The 22,366-nt window shown below is 39.3% G+C and overlaps 1 protein-coding gene across 2 annotated transcripts in view; it reads right to left on the bottom strand.

Annotated features, from left to right (window-relative positions):
- CALCR (calcitonin receptor) overlaps positions 1-22,366 on the bottom strand; it is a 176,235-nt gene that overhangs the window by 153,161 nt on the left and 708 nt on the right. The window contains exon 1 of one of the 2 annotated variants that reach the window (XM_067291683.1): positions 21,986-22,242. The exons of the other annotated variant lie outside the window; for it this stretch is intronic. The gene's annotated coding sequence lies outside the window, so the exon portion shown is untranslated. Of the gene's footprint in view, positions 1-21,985; positions 22,243-22,366 lie in introns of those variants that run through there. 2 annotated transcript variants of the gene reach the window in all.

The raw sequence follows: 22,366 nt of genomic DNA, 5'->3' as shown, positions 1-22,366 counted from the left end.
AGAATATTATTGCACAGTAAAGCTAAAGAGCATGTTAACTTCTCTCTAGTGATCCTAATTTTGTTTTCAACTGCTTTTCCCATCTGAAATTTGCAATTCAATGCAATCAATTTCACTTTGGTTAAACACTTTTATGTGCTCCGATAAAAACAGGCAATTGATATTCTAATTCTGTTGTATTGAAACTAGCTGCTGTATTATGAACACACATGATAAAATACAGCAAGCACTATGGCAGTTTATGCAGAGGAAGCTTCCTCCTCACCTGTTTGTACAGGAGAGATAAAATATCAGTTTGTATGCCACTTTTAATTTCAAAGGGTTCTAATGTGCTTTCCAAATTACACCTTTAAATACCAAAATCTCTCACCTTCCATCTGCTATTAGTATGATGTATCAATGTAGACTTTTAATGCTTCACAACAGTACCACATCATGATTTAAGGACTAATCTTGCAAATATTTTTTGCATACACTTAACTGGGAGCCCTCAAATACAGGAAACATTTCACTGGGCCAGGAACTAGGACGGCAGAGAGAGGAGACTGCAATTCACATTTGAAACTGCATGGAGAAAAGAAATATAGAGGTGCTATGTAATTACAAGAGATGGATCCTATACTTTTTCATGAATCTTGAATCATGAAAAAGTCATGAATCTTGAATCATAAAAATCTTTTTTGATAAAGTTTCAAAAATTTCCTGCCTACTATTGCTTGGATCAGAGGGAGACAGTGCAGGAATCAAATGTTTTGCAGATTTTTGCTGTATGCTCCCTTTCTGGGAATTATTTTTAGACAGCATAGTTACCACCAATAATCTCATAAACAAACAAACAAACAAAGAAACTAGGTAGTGTCCTTAACTACCATTGATATATGATCAGAATCTCATCCTAGGCTGCTCTCTGTGTTTACCCACCAACAGTCCCTGCAGCACTAGTTCGGTATTGATTCTGAATAAAAATGCTATCTAATGAACCACCCACTACACTCTTGTATTCTTTGTTGATTTTCTATGGTGTTTTCAACAAGCTTGTACCCAATAAAACCCTGAAAGCTGATGAAATCACAGTCTGAGACACCAGATGTCAAATCAGCTCAGCACTCCACCTTCTGAGACTTAACCTGAGACTTAACTTTCATTAATGGCAGAGGCAATTCTGCTTCTAAAAAGATGAATGGTTGAAGAACCACTGGGAACTACAGTCCATACTAACTTAAAACTGGAACAGTGCATAGGCACCACTTAATTCATTTGGATGAGCCCCTTAATCTCTGTGTTTTATGCCTTCACTTCTGGGCATCTATAGCTTGACTCTCACTCTGATTTTCCAGACAGATAGTGTGATGCATACCTTCACCCTCAGAAAGAATGAAATGTCACAAAAACTACAAATATGATTAGATTTAGAGTTGGTTTTGTCGTGTTTTTTTTTTTTTTCAGGCAGATCATAATATTCAAGGCAAAGGTATTTTGTATTGTATTTTCAGTTATGTATTCTGTCAAAAATGAGTGAGATCACCTTCAGAAAGATTAATGGATTTACACTGATAAAAAAATAGAATACAGAAGGCACGTAACTGTTGCTCTTATGGGTGACAGTTCTCTCTCTTACATGTTCTACCCCACTAAAACTGATTTCATTAATCCTTCTTCTGAATTAAGGTCAGATCAATTATCTTCCAAAAAGCCAAACTTTAGATTCATATTTATGAATCAACTACCTTCTATCCATTTTTTATGCTATTATTTTTTCAGTCTTTCAAGATAAATGAAAAGCTACTGAATTTGGACAAGTATGTTTATAAATCAGTTGGTACAGAGACAACAATAACAATATTGGAAAGATTTCCATAGAAATGAGCTCATTATCTCTGTCTGTTTGCGGTAAAATGGTTTTAAGTGTCTTTTGCTTATGTATTGCCAATCTGGTAAGCAGCGCTAGTTGTAGAAAATGCAATTAATAGATAAACGTGACAAAGTATGGGAAGTTGCACTCTACACTGCCCAGTTCTATGGTTAACTTATGCCTTGCATACTTCCTGATCCATAACTGAAATTGATAATAAGGTCAATCACTTCTGTCCAGAATTATCTACTGTGGGAGTGGTACGGAGCTGTTAAGAACCTGCCTGATCTACTGTAACTGTGTTGGTCTTTAGTGCTGACTTCAGCTGGAAGACAATTAGACTCTTAAGGTGTAATCAAACAGCAAATCCAATATGCAAGCAGGAACAAGATGAAGTATGTCTAAAATGAAGACCATGACGTATCTAATTTAATCTAGCCAGTGTTAATTATTAAATACTCAGTGCTTTATATTATGAAAACAAACATGCCAGCTGAAGTAAATATTTGCATCTCTAAACCATGTGCCACTTTGCAACCATACCATCCATAGCTGCCCTTTGTGAGTCAAGACCATGCCATCTTCTCCAACAAGATAAAGTAATTGAAAATTACTTAGATTTAGTAATTTAAGTTACGAGGTTCAATGGAAAAATATAGGATCAAATATTGATTATAAAGCAGATGCTACTACACTCATGAAGTATACTTTTACAAAGTTTTATTCTAAGGGGTATAACACATAAGACAAACTTGGGGGACATTTTCAAAAAAGCAAAATAGGAAAAAACACAGTAGTCTACTGTGTATAAAATCACAATCAACAATCACAGATCTACCTAGAGGTCAACAAATACTGAAATGTTTTAAAAGAAATATTATAGTCAAGCAAAAAAAAAAAAAAGGTAAAAGCATAAGTGAAAAAGTAAATACTGGATTGCAGCCGTAGAAGCCACTACTGCCTACACAATTCTCTTTTTTTCTGTCAGTTTATCCAGTGTAACTATTTACTGCAGCTCTTTTCAAGACTCACTCTTCAAAATTTAACTTTCTAGAGATTTTTTTTGCTATGACATGTCTAAAGAGCCATACCCATTCCCTCTATCCTCCTATAACTTCATTGACTGCTAATTCACTTCTGGATCCATTTCAAACTTACTTTTCACGTTTCAAAACCTTCCAGGTACTTGCTCCAGACTATCTTCTGGATGACTTTTGTATTTTCTCTTTTAACTTTAGGATTTCTTTAACATTCACATTTGCTTGTATCTAGTACTAGATCTCTCATGTTTCCTCTATCCAAACTGGCCTATGTTGCATCAGGAGTCCACTTAGGTTATCCTACTGAGGACAGCAGACTGACAATAACTCAGTCTCCTTTACTTATCTCTTGTTCCTTGGCTTTACTCACACTTCTGTTTTCAAAGCTGATCTATAAAAACCTTTTTCTTCCTGATTACAGTTCCTAATTTCACTCAGTGCTTGCTATAATTTCTTAATTAACTCTGTAACTATATAATTAAACTTTGTCATATTTTCTGTAACATCTGGCAGGAAAGAAGCACTCTAAATAAAGTCATAGTACTACTGAAAAGGTTCCTATTATCTGCTGCCTATCATCCTAACTAGCACTGTTCTGATCAACATAACCGTATCGGTCTTTTGGCTTAGCTGGTATATTTTCTGGCATAGGAACAGTTTTTTGGTTTGGTGTTTGTAAAGCCCTGAACAGTTGTCTTCAAACCCATGACAATAGTGTAATTTAAATATGTAATAATACTACATAGGAGTAACAGTTTCCTATAGAATTTGACAAAATTAATAATGCACTGAGGTACATCAGAAAATGTTCCTTTCTTCAAAGTGGACCTTGGTTTACCTGAAAATGTGGGGTATCAGTCCTACACACCACTCATTAACATAGCAATAAATACCTTTTATTTACACAGCATAGGAAAGAAACTTCCTCATGTGGCCCTCCTCAGGCCCTTGCTTGGCAGTGGTTTGGTTCTGCACATCTCTCCGCTAAAGATAGGAGCAAATTCCAGTACACAGAGACCTGAAACATCTCTGGGGAACTATGGAGGTTCCTGTGTTAGTGCGGTCCTCTTTGTGCTTATGTATTAACCTGTGACAGATGTGCTGACTGCACCAGAGTTTGAGTTATGGTTACACACAGTCCTTGTTACCAGACACCTATCAGTTTGACGTCAGCACAGAAAATGTGTCATTAAAGAGACTTTGGAGGATCAGTCAGCAAGTACTGAGACAAACATGTCAGTCTGTTGTGACTGTGTATGCTGTGACTTCTAAGACAGGACTGTCCTGGATGTTTTTCGCATTATTATCTCTCTCTCCTTAACATGCATCTAAGATATTGAAACTCCACCCCTACTGTAAGCTGCAAGGGAGAAAGAATTTTGCCCTTTCTCTTTCCTCCAGTCTCCTGGTTATTTTAGAAGGGCAGTGTCTTTATTAGGTTATCCAAGTCTTAAACTTTGTTTATTGGGTTCTTTCCTCTGACCCTAGAAATGAATACAGCTCCTCTGAGCTTTTTCCAAGAAGTGGCAGAAGTTTTCTAAATCAGCATGATTCTTGCCACTTGCATGCTGAAGGGTGGGTATGAAGCTATCGTTATATGAATTTCAGTCTGCTACAACCTGAGAGAGTTATGGTTGGCAGCAGATAAACTGAGATGGTGCCTGTGGACTCTGGAAGATGACTTTGCAGGTTATACCTGGTTAAAAGATTACCCTTGTAAACATCAGAGACATTCATTTAATGTGGTATTGCTTTTCGACACTTTCACTAGGAAAATTTTTCCCATATTCTTGCTGTAAAAGGGATTTTCCTAACCCTGGAAATATTCTTTCACTTTAAACATTTGTCAGCAATAACTCAACAACTTTTTTTTTAGTTTTGTCTTTCTGGGGAGTTTTACCTCTGCAAAGACAGAAAACAGGATTGTCTCAGGCTGAGTAGACAAGGATGGAAGAAGTTACAGAGATGGACTCTTTGATAAGTCTCCATGCGTGAAGCACAACACTCAACAAGCATGTACAGTGAATATTAAGGGGCTTTATGCCCCTTAAAACAATATCCTCATCATAATTTGGGATGAAAAACATTCAGAATAAATTTTCACCCAAATAAAAGAAGGAATGAAAATACGTCAGTAACTCAACCTAATTTTCTTAAACTTTTCTTCTCAGAGTGACCTCGCAATCTCATGTAACTTAACTGGATAATTGACTTGTTACAGCACCAGGACTAGGAGATACCACTTGATCCGTTGCAGATGGATACAGTACAGCACGCCATCATTATCCCCAGGGTAATTCGCAAACTTCACAGGACTCAATTGGAGAAAAATGCTTCAAAAATTGCAGTCTATGATCCATTTGATGAAGATCTGTCAATTTTATTCTGTGTAAAGAGGGCTTTAGAACTAGCAAGACTTACTCAGCTATCAACTGTGTTTATTTCAGATCTTGTGTTATTAGATAGTGACCGTGATTTTTTCTGGTTGTTTCCAGGCACTGTGGAGTGAAGCACTTCTCCAAGGAAGGTGGACCTGCAGGCAGAGCCGTAGGTGGCTGTTCAATTTGAAGAACAGATGTCCAAAAATGCTATCTCATGCCAAGCAGAGACATTCCTGACTACTCAGTATTCTGATTCACTACACATTCCCAAACACTTTAACACATTGGTGTTCTACCTGCAGTCAGTCTGTGAATTATCTAGTGTGGTGTCAGGCGGGGTACTGGCTAATCAAATGGCTAGCTGGTACGTGGTACTGATGTCTCATGCTGGACACTAGCAGCCTGAAGCATATGCCTGTTCAAATCATTTCCAGTGACCTGGCATATGTGTTTTGTAATGATGACAATTATTCATATCAGAAGTATATGTAGATACATAAGCAGATATAGTTTTTAACAACACCTGTTTCCCTAGCTATCATTGTCAAGGCTATTTCTTAGGAAGAAAAAACAAGCACATTTCAAGAAATGATCAACATGTAACAGAGGTAGATTAAATGTGGAGAACAAGATGTTACAATCTCTATAATCGATCACTTAAATGTAAACATGAAGTCCTAATCGCCACATCCCTAAAACTGGTCCTTAAGTTAGACCGGTCAGGGTAAAACTCATACATCTAAACAGGAGTGGTTTCATAGGTGCTGTGAAGCTGCCATTTGTGGTGAACTCCCTCAAAGCTGGGTTCCCCTCAAACCTCTGGGGGGAAACACATTCTCTCTTGCTCTCTTTTTCATTTAGATATCCAAATATGGATTTTCTGCAGCTTGGGGAATCCAGATTTGAGGGTTTTGACCTGAAGTCTTCACATAAATGTAACTTCTGCATGTGCTGACCCTGTGATAGTCGATTTAAATTCTGCAGGAAAATGTTTTTAAGAAAAAATGTGAAGACACATTAGCACTGTGTTAATAGGATGCCACCTACTGGACATCTTATCAACCTCCAAAATAAGACTAGAGGTAAGCAAGTGGGACTGAGAAAACTGTGAAAAAATCTGCCTTGCAAGAAAGTTCCCTAAAGCTGAAAAAAATAAGGTAATAGCTCTCTGTGCTCTATTTCCCAAAAGCCTATGGTTTGATTTCTTTTCTGCCAGCTTTCTGATGCATCCTTTCTTTTTTTTTTCCTCGTGGCAATAGCAGCAACAATACCAATACTTCATAAGCATTTATTCATCAAATTCTCTTCTTAACTCTTCCCCTCCTGGTGCCCATATTCCTACTGAGAAGGCTGCCTCTTAACAATCTATTCAGCAATTTTTTCCTGTCTCCTCCCTGCTTTAGGCTAACAGGCATTGTCCAGGCTTTCCACTGAAAACAATTGAAAGATGTAATATATGCACACACATGCGGAGATGCACACAAGCAAACATGATGGAATTAATATCGTACTTCAAGGGAAAATCAGACTCTGCTTTAGGCTCTACTTGGCATGCAGTCAAAAAGAAAAGTTAAAAATGAGGTTTGGCTTTGAGTTTATATTTCCTTTTTTGGGGGTGTGTGTGGAAATTATGTCTTAGCTGTGTTATTTAATTGTTCTGCTGCTACATTCTGTTTCAAAGTTATTGTTTTTGTTCTATATTTAAAATACTGTTCTTTAGCAGGAAACTAGCAGGCACATAGGGAACTACTGCCTTGCAACCATGGAGTGCAAAATACCAGAAAAAATTGCAGAACTGACATGAGTTTAAAAAGTCTCTAAGATTAAATATAAACCTTCAGAAATGTGTGCAGTTCTTTGTGTGGTTTGTTAGTTAAAGGACTAACAAAACAGAGGGCCACATTCTCGTTTACCCTGGGGACCAGTTACACCATTCTAGCAGAGTTAAAAGGCTTTGAAGCAAACATAGATTATACTTACACCTACCATCTCTAGATTCCTTTTCACTAACAGATTAATGCAAAGGGACCTTAATTAAATAAGCAGACTATATTTCTTTACATTAGGCCCCATTCTCACTTTCACTATGGTCACTCTTCATTACATTCATAGTGTAAAGAGGACTTAATATAAATCAACTCTTTTTACATAAGAATTAAGGCCTTAATATGAGCACTTTTGCTGCAACAGGCCCATGTGTGTCTCGTGTCCACCTGGACAAAATCTAAAATGGGTTCCTGGTATCTAGCTCACCTTGGCTGAAGTTTCTGAGGTCACCACACATAGTCCCAGTACTGACAGCACCTCAGATCAGTCCAGGCACCTCATTAGACACTAAGGAGATTAATTTTGTGACATGCATTTTTATTGTATTTTACCATTCTACTTCCAGGCATAAAAGGTAGGTGGTCTGACTCCAGTCTATGTAGCCATTGATTTAAATGCATTAATTTAGGACAGTGATTTAAGTTATTATGACTTGTTTGAGGAAATGCCCATTATGCATTCATTGTTTGCCAGTCACTGAAAAAGAGGGTTCTGCACGAAGATGACAGAAATTATAGGAAGAGAAACGCAAAATATGTATTTTTTTAATTACTAGACAACTAGATCTTCTAACTACTTGAATAACAGATCTCTTCTTATATTTTCTCCTGTCATGGAGCAACTAGCTACTGACACACTTCAGTCACACTGACATGATAGCAGTGCTGCCAGTCATGGAAGCTAACTCATGCCCTAGCATTAATTCATTTTGTTTGCAGTGTGAGTAATTGATTCTTTAAAAAAAGAAGAAAACTTACAAGGAAGCAGATGATGAACAACAGAGGTGTACCTCTTGGATCAGTCTAATGATAATATTCCACAGAGAAAATGAGAGTTCTTCATGGGCTAGCATTAGACATGAAAAATAATAGATTGGTTGCCATACTGCCATCTTCTTTAAAACTGATGAGTTTTAACTATTCAGCAGCATTAAGACCACTTTAATATTAGCTCTCAGTAGTGTCCTAAATATATCAGCTTTTGCTTTCCGAAACTTGTATGTGCTTAAGTGTAACCTAAAGCTTTTAAATACCTGCATTGTCTTTACTTTCCACCTTTAATTTTACGAATGTATTAAAGTTTTAGCAAAAACCCTGTATTCAGTGATGTTACAAGATCTTTTAAACAAAAACAAACCATACTTGCCTGTGTCTGTAAAGTGCTGGTGCCCTCATCTCATATAGAATCTCTTGAAACTACATTATTAAAACTAAATGCATGTAATAAAGTCACATGACTAAAGGTAACTCAAAAGTTAGAAACTGCTTATGTACCCTTAGCTTAGCATTCTCAGGGATATGCATTACAATTTTTAATTCTTGTCCTCGCACTTATTTTTCCATATGAATCCTTTCCTCATTGGGTTGCTAAGGATGAACAGTGTCCACTGAATAAGTGATTCAATACTTTATTTTTTTACAGGTACTCAGTGAATTTCATTTATTGTACACTCATCAAACCTTGCGTGGCAGACTGATTTATTAATTTCCCCATATGGTTTTTCCTATGGTGTTCATTACTGCAGTATAAATGCTTCACTGACAATTTACCTTCAAACTACCGCTGTTTGGGGAGAGATAGTATTATCATGATTTCACAGATGAGGAGCCAATGCATTTCCTTTTGAGACCCTGACATTTTTTCATTAAAAAAAAGGACTCCCTGCTCTCTGTAGCTCAGCACAGCATGTGTATGAAGGATGAGGATGCAATATGGGATGCAGACATGGGAGGAAAAATGCTTAAGAAGACATTTGACAGTGTATTGTTGCTGTCATACAGGTTCTTGGTGTGAGCACCACCAGCACAATGTCCCACAGCTCATGAAGCACTTCTTGCAGATTATTTCTCCATTTCCCCTTGGAACATTTAGTTTTATTTCCAGGTGAACTGTGCCCTCATTTTTTCAAGTTCTTGGACCATGCAACAGATTCTCTTCCCCCTTCCAGTTCTTATAGAAATGCTATTATTTCTGCTATTTAGTAGATAAATTGCTACCCCTAATCTGAATTCCAGTTCTTTTGAGGTGATTGGCTCTTTCAACCCTTTCTTCTTTCCCTTTCTTTAGGATCCGATTGGATGCCTCCTTTCCAGACCACAGTAGTTCCCTGAGTCACAGGAAAAATTAGGCTGGAATGAACCTCTGGAGATAATCTAGCAACCCTCCTGCTCAAAGCAGAGCTAGCTTCAAAATTAGATATGGTTGTTCAGGGTCACATCCAGGCTAGTTTTGAAAATCTCCAAGGATGGAAATTTCACAGCCTCTCGTTCATCTGCTCTCTAACAATTTGGATCTGACTGTGATTTAGAAATGACCCCTGTATTGAGTGATTAACACTATTGATTTTTAGTGGCATTCACTCTGGTAAGATTTTCTACTATTGCAAGGCCTCTCTTCTTCCACGTATCTTGTGCAGATGACACGTCAGCAGGCATTTTTGAAATGCTGGCTTCCAGATAGAGTGTTGGAAGGCATTAATTAGCTGCCCTCCTTGTCCTAGCTCATCTTCCAATACCAAATTGTGCATCAGGCATAATGAATATGCTTGTTAGAGAGGGTTTGGAAGTGATGTCATCCAGCATGAGTGGGTTGTTTTGTTCCTGTATCATTGCTTGATTGTTCTAGTGTTGATTTGTTCCTGATTCTTTGCCTTAAAGATCTTTAATATCTGAGCATATGTGGAATATCCTCATTTTTCTTCTCTAATGTCATCACCAAGTGTACACTTTCCCATGTCTTCTTCACTTTTCTAATTAAGGTCTTTATTGCCAAGGGGCTCAAAGTAGAGATAATAGTTATCGCAGTGGAGTATGCATTACTGGTACTGCCTTACAGATAGATTTTGCAGTAAGCAGTTGACATTCTCTGTCTTCAAACACACATGAAAACTTCCTACTACACAGGTCTGCCAGGCTGTGTCCTTTTCCAGTTTTCATTGCCCTTAAGGTTTTTAACAAATTTAATACATAGCTAAAATTGAAATCCAAAAATTAATTCTGCTGGAGAAGCTATTATACAGACACCTGGATATTTACTTTTTCCTTGACTTATATCTACATAGAATAGATATTCTTGTACTCTACTAGTCTTGTTATGTTTTGTGCCATAGGTTCAATTTTTCCCATAGTCAGTCCCCAAAATTGTACCCCAATGTTGATGCTGATTTTTACAGCTATTTCTTCAAGATTTATTAGAAAAGTTGCTTGTCTCACCACTATTATTCTCCTTTTTCTATACTGAAGACAAAAAAGAATTCTGCAGCATTGCTGCTTGCTGCTTTCTCCAGAGGCATTCTTCAATTGCATGCACTGAAGGCTTTGTTCTCCTCAGCTTGCTTTGTAGTGTGTAACAGAAATCTTCTCAAGCACTCAGCTTTCATTTTCGATTGTGTGATACTATCTACATTCACTGGCAATTTGCTGGTTTTGTGCCTTTACAGTAGGCTTCTCTTCTGACATGAACTGTGATTGATGCCTCTATCTGGGACTGTGCATATGAGCGACTGCTGACCTCCTGCATGTTATCGTCTACATGTCATCATTACTGAGGTGTCTTTTCATCTGCTCTGGATGGCTTATGCTCTAGCCATTCTAGTGGTATCTTAGGATGTTCAAGTGCCCTCCACTAACATACATCCCTCCATTTCTTTTTTGCCTCATCCCATTAAGAGTTTCCTGCACTCCACTCTCCTCTGCAATAACAGTCTTTTTCTAATCTGTTACAGCCAGTTGATTCACTCACATCAGAGGACTCAGCAGGTCTTCAGCTTTCCTAGGATTTCTTCTCTGAATGGAGAACTCTTCTCTCTGAAACAGTATGCTTCAAATAGCTCCAAAAGTACATCCAAATTTCTTGTTTGCTTCAGTAAGCTCTCCCTTACAGGCATCTGTAAACATTGTCATCTGTCTGTACAAAAGAATATGAGAAAAAGAGAAGCTTTCACCCTCTCTGCCTGAGGCCCTGCAAAAAAAAAAAACAACAAAAAAACAAAAAAACCCAAACTGATTCCATCAGTTCAACCTGTGCATTGCATGCATCCTTTTTAGAAGTTCAGAAGCTGTACACTTCTTTCCTTTCTTCGTGTGAGCAACATGAAACTTTTCTCCAGATTTTTCCCAGAAAGACAATGAGACTCACAGTCTTGGTCACTAAATATAGTGAACTAAACAGAATTGCTTAAATTAATTGGGTGTTCAGAGATTCAGATTTTCTGTGTCTACACCTTGGCCTCTGAAGCTCTGTACAATAAATACATGAGTGAATACCAGCGTTTTAACAGTCAGTGCATCAGCATTTTAACTACACTTGACAATATAACATTTCATGAAAGGGACTGGAACCTTTAGGTACATTGAACAGGTCTCTGTGAATGGCATTGAGTTGTTCACAGCAGTGGTAGGTTGACATCCTTTAATAAATAAGTCCTGAAGGAAAATGAAACACTACAAGAGATCTTCACAAATATTTGCGAATATCAGAAGACTGGTAGGACTCAGAAAGAGCGTGTACGACTAGAGACATTGTCATGGGCATTGGCTCCCTCATCTTGATCTTCTCCGTTATAAACTTTCTTCTCTTCCACTCCTGTCTCCCAGGTGTTGGCTGCTTCCTCTCACCTCATTTCATCTCTCCATTCATCCATACCATTCACCATTCCCAGCCAGACCCTAGGCCCTTCAAAGATTTCTGCCATACAGGTATGAATCTCTTTGCCCGGCCCTCAGGTCGTCATCATCTCCTTTACTTTCCTTTTCTCTCTGCTCGTCCTCTGTGCTTTGGCTCTTGTTCTATATGCCTTCAATTAGGCAGCGTAGACTGCCTTACAGGACTTCAAAACTGTGATTGCAGACCAAAGTTCTACAATGTTCTGGACTGTACAAATGTGTGTGTGTGTGTGTGTGTGTGTGTGTCTGTGCACATGTGCATGTGCGCACGTGTGTGTGTGTGTGTGTGCTCTTACACAAAAAATAATTCAGCCCTGACTCAGAAACTATTTACTGCCAAGTCCATTTTCTGCAGCATGGTAGTAAAAGAATTTCTCAGAGAAAAAGAGTGACCAGAACTTGTGGACATATGCAAAACAATATATCCTGCACTAGACAAGATTTTCAGAGACAATGAAAATTATTTGACTAAATTTTTCAAATAAATTTATCCAAAGGCAGATTGCAGAAGTTCTTAGCCCAAAAGCTGAAAGTTTAGCAAAGTGGTAAGCTGAGGAAACCGGGGACTTCTGATAAGAAGTATGAATCTGCATTAATTCCATTGTACACTGCATATAGATAACCATATATGTACATGTGTGTATGTACATATATATACACACACACACATACATACATATATATATACACACACACACACACATGCACGGTTACGTGCCTGTGTTTGTACAGGAAACATAATGCTAACCAGATTCAGCCTTACTATAGTCACACAGTAGATCTCAGATGTCTCAAAACAAAGTTGTAAGTATGCACCCTGAATAGGGCTGGGTATCTTCTCCAGGCTGTTGCATCTTTGTCCACCAAAGCTATAGCCATCCAGAGTGCAAGACACTTATTACATTATGGTGCATTTGTTTGTTTGAATTAAAATAGTATTTTACAATGAATAAAATACCTTTATGCATAGCTGAGATTCCCCTCAACTGCAAAAGTAATTTTACAGTGAGAAATAAAAATCTAGTTGCTATAAAAAATTTCCTGCCATTCATTAATGTTTCCTTTTTCATTGAAAAAATGGATCATTTTGAACAGTAAAATTAGTTCTGAAACATATTTTATAAAAATCCACAGAAAAGTAATTGGCATATCTAACTATCTTTAATTGTTATATCCACTGTGATTTCTCCATGTGGAGTTATATATGCGATGAAAACCACAATTCATCGCTTTAAGAAATCTGTTATCAGTCATATTCTGAATACATGTCACATGGCTATAATGCATCTCATGAGCTGCATTATAATAAGTAAGATATTGACCACACAGCACAAGTTATTTATGTAAGCAGAGAAATGGTAGACTTTGACACTGATGAAACATTGTCCCAGTATTTTGTTAGTGTATGAAGATACCTTCAGGTAATCGTCAAGGTTCCACAAGACTCTGTGTATAGTGTCTATACACCTTCTTCCTGCTTAGTCGTACCCATTTCTCAGACTCCATAGGCCACTAAGCCCCACTTCTTTCCCCCTTAATAAAAGGGACCCTGCTGCCATTTTGCCACTCTACAACCTATTTCACCGTAGACTGGTCTAAAATATAAAGATTTGTTTCATTTCTGTCACTGTGCAGACAATTCAAACAGCTTTGAGTTGCAATGATGTTGCAATACAGCAATGACAAAATGCTGTAGTGGGCAGGAGTTTTTTATTTTTTTATTTTGGATGTGGATCTTGGAGATGTGAATTATTTTGGATGGTAAGTGAAAGAGAAGAAATGATACAGTTATGCGGTAACTATCTATAGGTTTTTCCAGTGATGAATTCTGATTATATTAGGCATTTCACAGGATGAACATATTCCATGCAAAACACTGACTATTTGGCTGCACTGTCAATAAAGCTAGCAGGAGTATAAACACTTATAAATCTAAATGGATACGTGCTTTCTTTTCAGTGCTGAGATGACTCCAGACTTAGGCCTTTAAGAAGCACATACTACCAAATACCATGAGACCTACAATAAAAAAGCAGAGTAGAAAATACTGAGGCTGCTAGATCTGTGAGAACATATGGTAACAATGATTATTATTTATTACTTGATGCTACTTTGACCTAAAATGTACTTGGCAGCATTTAAACACAGGGGAAAATTTTATATTGTAATGCACACAGCTCAAGGACTTAAATGAGTCAAGTAGCTTGTAGTAGGGGAAGTGGCCCTCAGAAAATTAAAGGAAAGTCTACCTACACCCAGTTTGTTCCTCATCACTGAGTCTTTCTCAAGACCAGGACTTAAAGGATTTTCTAAACTCTAAGCCCTACAACTCTGCACAGTGAGGAGAAACAGGATCAGCAGACTATGTGTTACTCTTTCAGTTTCTCAAAAAATGTTCTTAAATGGCCTGAAGCAAAGCCACTGGACTTACTGGAGATATTCTAAATTGGTCAGACTAAACCATCCTTTGGATGACCCTCATGCTAGTCCTATTTGCCATTTTCATTTGTGAGAAATACAGTTTCTGGAAGAGCTGCAATATAAAATGTTGAGATTCAATAATCCCTTCAAACACTTGTGTAAGTGACTAAACCAGTATGAATGATATGTCATATCAATACATTGTAAATGCAAAATTTAATATTGGAGCACAAACAAAATCTCCTTTGCTAAAATATATACTGGAAGACAATGCTCTCTATTAATTAATTAGGCATTTTGTAATGTAACTTTCCAGAAAGTCATGACTACCATTAAATGCATAAGTGCACATATTTTTTAAGGCACCCCCTCCATCTGACAGTGTTCTCTTTGTTGTGCAAAACACCTCCTTCTCTATATTTTTCTTGTTGGATGCACTCTCTTTTCCAGTGTTTCACCTCTCCTTTTTTTCTGTCTAGTCTTCTCTACTTGCTTCTTTCTACATCTCATACCCTTCAGTCTTCATAGTGTTCCCACACCAGCAGCACAGTAAAGGATAACAGCAGTGAACCTTCCCTCTCACTTATACTTTCATATTTTCTGGGGAGCAGGGATTTGCAGAGAAAAGAAAATGAGGGTCCCAGTAGGAGCTGGACTGGTTGGTGAGAACAGGAGTTCTCACCAGAAAAGATCTAACTACTTTCATGAGGAAAGTCATCAGTCTTAGATACCTTTCTCATTACCAAAGCCAAGAACAATTACGAAAAGTTTCTCCAGGTAATCGGGTGAGGTATCGAAGGTGTAAGTAACCTCTTTCCCCTGGCCTTGAGCATATATGGTTGGAGGAGATAGCACTTAGCTTGTTTAAGGGCTGGAAATGTTCATGCTCACAGGGTGTTTCAGGCTGTGCATAGTAGTTTGGAGGACTATCATGACAATCTAAAGAGCATCAAATAACTTTTGCTGTTCCTTATGCTCCAGTGAATGGAAGACAGCATTCCTTAATAGCTGAAGAACAGTAACTTTATGGACATCATTTGTTCCTCTTCTGCAAGGAATTACACTCATCCTTCAAAAGATGCCTACCATCTGTTTGCTAGCTGATATACAGCAAAAGGGAGAGCAACATAAGAGATGATCCAAGCGATGAAGCAGCTACACAGCCACAAGTAACAAAGACTATAGACACATGAATGGAGAGACAAAGATAAGGAAGAGCCGGAGCTCTGCACAGGAGAACATTGCCTGTGCAACAGAAAGTGAGACACAGATGCGTTCTGTACCAAAGACACTGTAGAGCATGACCAAGTTAGTATTGCTTTGTGGAGGGTTAAATTTAAAAGGGCAAATCACTTTGGGGGATCATGTTACTTGTTCAGAACTCACTGCAATGAGGATAGCTTGATTTGCCACAGATGAACTGCTCTAGCACACACATCCTGCAGTGGCGATCCAAGTACAAACAATATCAATGAAACATGTTATGATTTTTCTATGCAGTTAGCACTCATGACTGATAGAAGATGGAGAGAAATCAGAACTAATACACTAACAGTAATCCATTGGCATACTTCACAGCTACAACGTTGCAGTCATGTGAGCTTTCCCATATTTAGGCCTTAACATTGCCTGAGAGAAATGGAAGTGGCCAATTCACTCCCATGAATTTATTTAGTTTTTGATTACCTTTCTCATTCTTCCATCAAGCTGTAAATAGTGCCATGGATTACAGCAATTTCTGTTATGTGAGCACAGAAAACTAAGTAAGTATTTCACCATAAAAAACACACACATAAAATTCAGTCAACATTTGAAGAGATACTGTGCCAAATGTGGAGTCTTATTCCAGTCACTAATAAAATAGTAAAATAGAAGTTTTGCCTCTTTTTCTTTTGCAAGTATATCTCAGCACAATCTTAACTATAGAGCTTTGACATCTTTCTAATAACAATATTGTGTTTTAAGTAGTATTTCACATCATTTAAAAGAGTTTTTTTATTATCAGCTTAGCTGTGAGAAGATACAATTCATCTTGACTCGAGCAACCTCAAAATATGTCTGCGAACTCACTTGGCATTGCCCACAGAAGTGTCCAATTTCTAGGACAAAACAACAGAATAAAAATCTGCTTTTCTAATTGTGGAGAGGCAGTTCAGCACTTAGTAGCACATCCCAGAAGAGAAAGGCATTTCAAACACCTGCTTCTGAACAATAGCAATTTTCTAACTTGTGCTTTGCCCCAAGTTAATGAACATATTGCAAACTACAGTGAGCATGTGAAAGCCACCAACAAGCATACATCACTATCTTTATATTCTTTTAAAGTATATACTACCAGAGCTACTATAAATAAAATACCAGTGAAACCATAGATTCAAAAATATTGCAAAATTTATCAAGTGTATTATTCATCTAACTCTTGGTAATAGTAAATAATGTTCATCAAAAGCCACAGACAAAGGGTGATATGGTTCTTATATACACTGCTGTATATAACCAAAGAGGAAAACATTTGCTGGACAGTGTCACATGAAACAAAATGTTTATTTTCAAAAACTCTATTAAAGTGTGGTGTAAATAACCAATTCTGCCAAATCTGTGCCAGGTCTTCTATTACGTATAATTGAAATAAATCATCAAGAAGTCACACTGCAGAAGCTTATTTTAAAATAGATGCCATTCCATGTCACCTTTACTGAACATGACAGGATTACAGTGAATAAACAGGTGCAATGCAATTGTATTCAGATGCAGTGGATGAGATGCATTTGCATAAACCATATTTTTCAATTTTTTTTTTTTACTACCTGTACAAGCAGGAACACCAGCACCGCACTGTCAGTCCACCTCCTCCTGGATCCAGGAGATCCCTGCAGGTTGCCCTGGGTCTGAGGTGCAGAGACTAAGCTGATCTTTGCAGTAATCCACCTCTGAGGACTGCAGCACTTCAGGAGGCAGCTTTCTAAAAGCCAGTACTGACTCGCCTGTCTGCAATATAATCCTGTTTCAGAAGGTATTTTGGGAACCATGGAAAAATCCATGGCAGCATAGCTCTGACGTGCTTTATATCTATTCTCATTCTCAGTGCTATTTATTAGCAAATATGTTAAATGGCTCCACTTTCACCTTGTGGTTGAGTACCAACATTTCTTGTTCTTCCTTGTTTAATGGCAAGTCTTTGTGTACGCCCATACAAGCTAGTGCACAGGCAGTCGAGCCCTCCATGAAAAGGTAACTACTAGCCCCAAGTCCTCCCCACCCTGTGAACCCATATCTTTATCTAAGCTTCACCTCAAAATTATGGAGCCACTTAAATGGCTCATCTGCTCACTGGTGAGGCATAAAAAGTCACCAATTTGTTCAGCAGACCACCCAAAATAAGACTCTTTTGACATTTATGAGTGTCATCTTAATTAAAAAGGTATCCAGGTAAAACATGTCCATAAATACAAACTTTAGCATCAGGCATGGGTTTCCCAGTTGTTACTGTTGGGTGAATACCAAATCCAGCATTGCTACTATTGCTGCTGAATAACTGAGATAGGCCAACATCACTGTGCTATATGCGTATTGTATTAGCCAGTACTACATACAAGCAATCCAGTGTCTCTCCAGTTCATTGGCAAATCCAGTTCAAATTTCATCCAATACGAAGAACAGACTTTTAAAAACAGTCTTGTACACAGATTCTCTATTCTTTCCACTTGCTTATCGCACCATCAAAAGCCATGCACGGAGCATAACTGTAACAACAACAAAAAAGCTTCAGCCCGAAATATCTATGGTCTATGCGTTACTGATCTTCAAGCAGAGATCTTTATTTAAATTAACAGCACTATTTAGCAGTCTAATCTTTCATAGGCACTTCAGAAGAATGCGAATTACATTTTAAGGAGATTTGTAGCTAGGCTTACTATACATCAGAACTACTTGTTACAACATCTGTATTGTAGAAGTACTCCTCAGACAAAACACCACCTCTACAACCGGGTGCCACGCAGATCCCAGGGCTAGCTCCAGAGCAGTTATTTCAGGTACTCGAAGCAGCGCTGTCACATATGCACGGCAGCCGCCCCGACACCAGTGCTGTGCTCCTCAGGCCTGGGCCACAGGGGCACGTCTCGCACCCCCGGCACGTGCCTCACGCTGCTGTAAGAGAGGCCTCTAGCAGGCAGACCCGCCCCTTGCTGCGCAGCGAAGTGACTAAAAGCAATGCCGAAAGGGAAAGTGCGTGTAAAGACCAAAAAGCAGCACAGAACAAACAATATGTAATTATATGCTGTTACTTGGCAGGCTATTATAAGTAAACATTGATGTTCATACTGAAGTAAACAAGATCAGACGGAAATAACATACAACCTTAGGGGCTAGTTATTCCTTCCTCAGTGCCTTCATCAAAGGATCAATTAATGCTCAATCCTGTTAAAAGGCACTCAGTGTACCCTCACTAAGTACAGAGCACTCGTGCTTCAGACCTAGGTTGTTTGTTGCCCTACTGCACGGCCTTCGGCAGGGCATTTTGGTGCCTCTTGGCTGTTTCGATTGTGAATGTTTCAAAGGAGTGAATCCTAGTGGGTGCTTGTCCTCCCAGGCCGGGATCTGACTGCATGCCACTGTAATACAAGGGCAGTGGTTGAAAGTGCTCAGCACATAACCACACCACCCTGGAAAGGCTCAGGCATGAGCTGAGCTAGCAGCTTGACTTCAGTTGCCTTTAATGCCAACAGAGTCAGGACCTCAAACCTGAATAATCGGAAGTAGAATAAAAATGACCTCTCCAGCTTATTAACATATGGGACTGATGGGCATTTTCAGAACTGAATTTCATGTTACTTGCTATCATGGTTTCAGGCAAGTGCAGCTCACTTGACAAGATTCAGTCATTCATTTTCTCAAGATCTGAATTTGCACACATCACTTTAAAAATAAATATAGAAAAGTCTTTCTTTTATCTAATGATTTTCAGGAACTCTAAACCATGATATGCTTTTTCTTCTTCCATTTTTGCTTATACAAAATTAATGGAATTAATAGCAGCTCTTTTGTTCATGTTGGTATTATTATATAACAGGACTTGTATATAAGCAAATGCCCATTTAGTTTCCTACAGGACCATAGATATAGATTTTAAATAAACATATAATACTAAATGGCTAGCTTTTAAGCATTGTTCCATTCTACTTCGATCTGGGAGGAGAGCTGGAAGAAAAATAATTCTGCAAAACATTCTGTAGATCATCATTTTCATCTTTAATGAAAATTTTCAACTTTTTCAGATGCTTTCAAAACCATTCTGTTGTAGACATAGGGGAAAAAGTTTGTTAAACTGTATTCACTCAGTTTAATAAGCTTATTCTTGCAAAAATATTATGCAGTAATATTTCAACAAGTTCTTTAGAAAAGATGCTTCTGTTCCTTCATCTCACATAAAAGCTTATAAGCTGTAGAGAGCTACACTGTAAGAAAGCTCTATTGTTTGCAGACATTTTTATAATAAGTCATAAATTTAACATATTTACCATATCAACATATTTTGATGATATTTCTCAACACAGTCTGAATACCTCTCTTAAAGTATGGTACATACCCAAACTGCAATCTGACTTATTTACGATCCATTCTGATGAAAGTATTCACAAAAATCTAAGTATAAGGCAAATCTGAACAGCCTACTCTTTTCAAAAGCACAATACAATTTATTATACAGTGTTTTTTTTAATATGTTAACACCTGTGTGGCTATTCCTCCAAATTATAAAGCACTGTTACAGAGCGCTGTTGTATGCGACATCACTACCCACATTTTAAACTTTGCCACTTGAATTTCTAACCACAGTTGGCTGGCACTGAGCCATAAAATGCTAATGAAGACAGGTGGTGAAACCCAGTCTTTGGAGGTGTTAATTGGGGTTTTGCCGTTGATCTTAATAGGGCCAAATTTTAGTCAAGATTTACAAAGTTAGCATATTTTAGTGCATATAGCTGAGTACTGAAACATTTTAGTCCATTCAAAATGATTTCATGTCAGCCAGTATATGACAGCTATAGCAGGCATCACAAAGATAACTTAGCAAAGGTTACCTACTGCTAAAGGTTGTCAGATGTCTGAAAAAATTTAAAGGAATTATTTGTTCTAATGTTTTTATCTACCTCACACTTATGCTTAGGATTCTGAGTGATGAATTAAATTCCCTCTTTAGCTAAATATCACCTGCAGCTTGAGCTGTTTGTGACAGCGAAACCTCACCCTGGTCAGCACTGATACTCTTTCAGCCCTCAAGAAATGCAAGGTCCCTTCCAGTGACACAGGTTCTCCACTCAAATACTGTCCTAAGCACAGGGGTCCTGAATACTGTCCTATGAACACTTTTCCCCCCAAAGAAGGAGAAGCAAGAGTTTTATTTACTTCAGTACCAACAAAAAGACAAATGCATTTTGATGCACTGACTTGATTAATTCATTCGAAACTCCTTTTACTCAGATTGTTTAACTCCCTTTAAGATGGAGAGAGCATGGTCCTGGGAAGAATATCATGTACTGTACTACCCTTAAGAAGTGGAAATTATAGCCAGTGAACTTAAAAGCATGGCAGGAAGGCATTTGCTAGATATTGAAGATATCGACTTCAGGAAGTCTCAGGATACACATCTTGCTATTTACTCTTTTTTATCAATGACTTTTCCTCCATTGTTTCAGTTACAATTGACATCCTGTAACTGAAATAAAACCGAAATTTTTCTCTTTTCTTTACAAATTGTCAAATTCCTTAACCTTGTCAAGAAGCCCACAATAATGAAATCAATATTGCAATTTAAAGACAAAACCGGCAAGCATTTCTATTGCAATTGCACACATAAAGTAAATAGTCTCATACATCAATGTATTGTCATCAATGGCAATATTCTGAAACCTAATAATGTTTTTACATTTTCAGTGTCAAATGACAAAGGAAATACAGATATCAGCTGAGCAGACAGAAAATAACATGGAAATGACATCTGACATGAATGAGAAACATTGACTTGTGACTCAGGTGTCATTTAAATGCCCTGTACTTCCAGGATGGAGAACTGCTACTATCTACAATTTACACCGTATTGGAAGCGACCTGCTCCTCAGTGCAAAAGCTAAAGTAAAACTCGAGAATTCATAATTTCCCGTCGCCCTTCCGCAACTTAACCCCTTGGCACCCAGCCGGGGCCAGCACCGCTCGGCCGGGCCGCCGGTGCACGCCGGCCGGCGCCGCGCACCCGCGGAGAACCCGCGCAGCGGCCCCGCACAGCGCCGCCGCCCGCCCCGGCCCGCGGCGGAGGCTCGGGCGGCTCCCGCCCACGCGCGGGAGGGCAGCGCCGCGCACCGGAGCCGGCAGCCCCCGGCTCCTCCGAGGGGGCAACACCGCGCACGCTGCACCTGGGGCTCCCGCTCACACCTCCTACACCTCCCCCCACCTTTTCTTTTCTTTTTTTTTCGCTATGCTGGGAACCGGGCTTTGTTCCCCGAAGCAGAGCCCCTCTCTGCCCGCGGAGGGGTCCCTCGGCCGGAGCCCGCCCCGGGGCCGGCGGGCGAAGTTGCCGGCACTTACGGTCGTATCGCTCCCGGGCGCTGGCGCGGCGCCTCTCGCAGCCTCCCGTCACCTCGGGCCACCTCGGCAGCGCCTCGGCTCCGCGACGAGCTCCCGCACTCCCCTCGCTCACTCACTCACTCGTCAGTCAGTCAGTCCGCGACCGGCAGCATGGCACGGCGGCTCCCGAAACGCCGGCGCCGGGGCAGGAGCACCGCCGGGGCTGCTCGGGGCGCGGCGGCGGCCCGGGGCCGGCGGGCCGAGCGCCTCAGCCGGCGCACGGGCGGGCCGAGCCCCTCCGGAGGGGATGTGCCTCGGGAGGCACCTGCCTCCCCTCGCCCGCCTCGGCTGCGGCGCGCCCGCCCCCCGCGCCGCACCGCGCCGCTGCCCGCCGGGGCTTCG

The sequence above is a fragment of the Apteryx mantelli genome, chromosome 2, assembly GCF_036417845.1.
Source record: "Apteryx mantelli isolate bAptMan1 chromosome 2, bAptMan1.hap1, whole genome shotgun sequence".
NCBI classification, from domain to species: domain Eukaryota; kingdom Metazoa; phylum Chordata; class Aves; order Apterygiformes; family Apterygidae; genus Apteryx; species Apteryx mantelli.
Note: the sequence above shows the minus strand (reverse complement) of the source record. Positions and strands in the feature narration are given on the sequence as shown.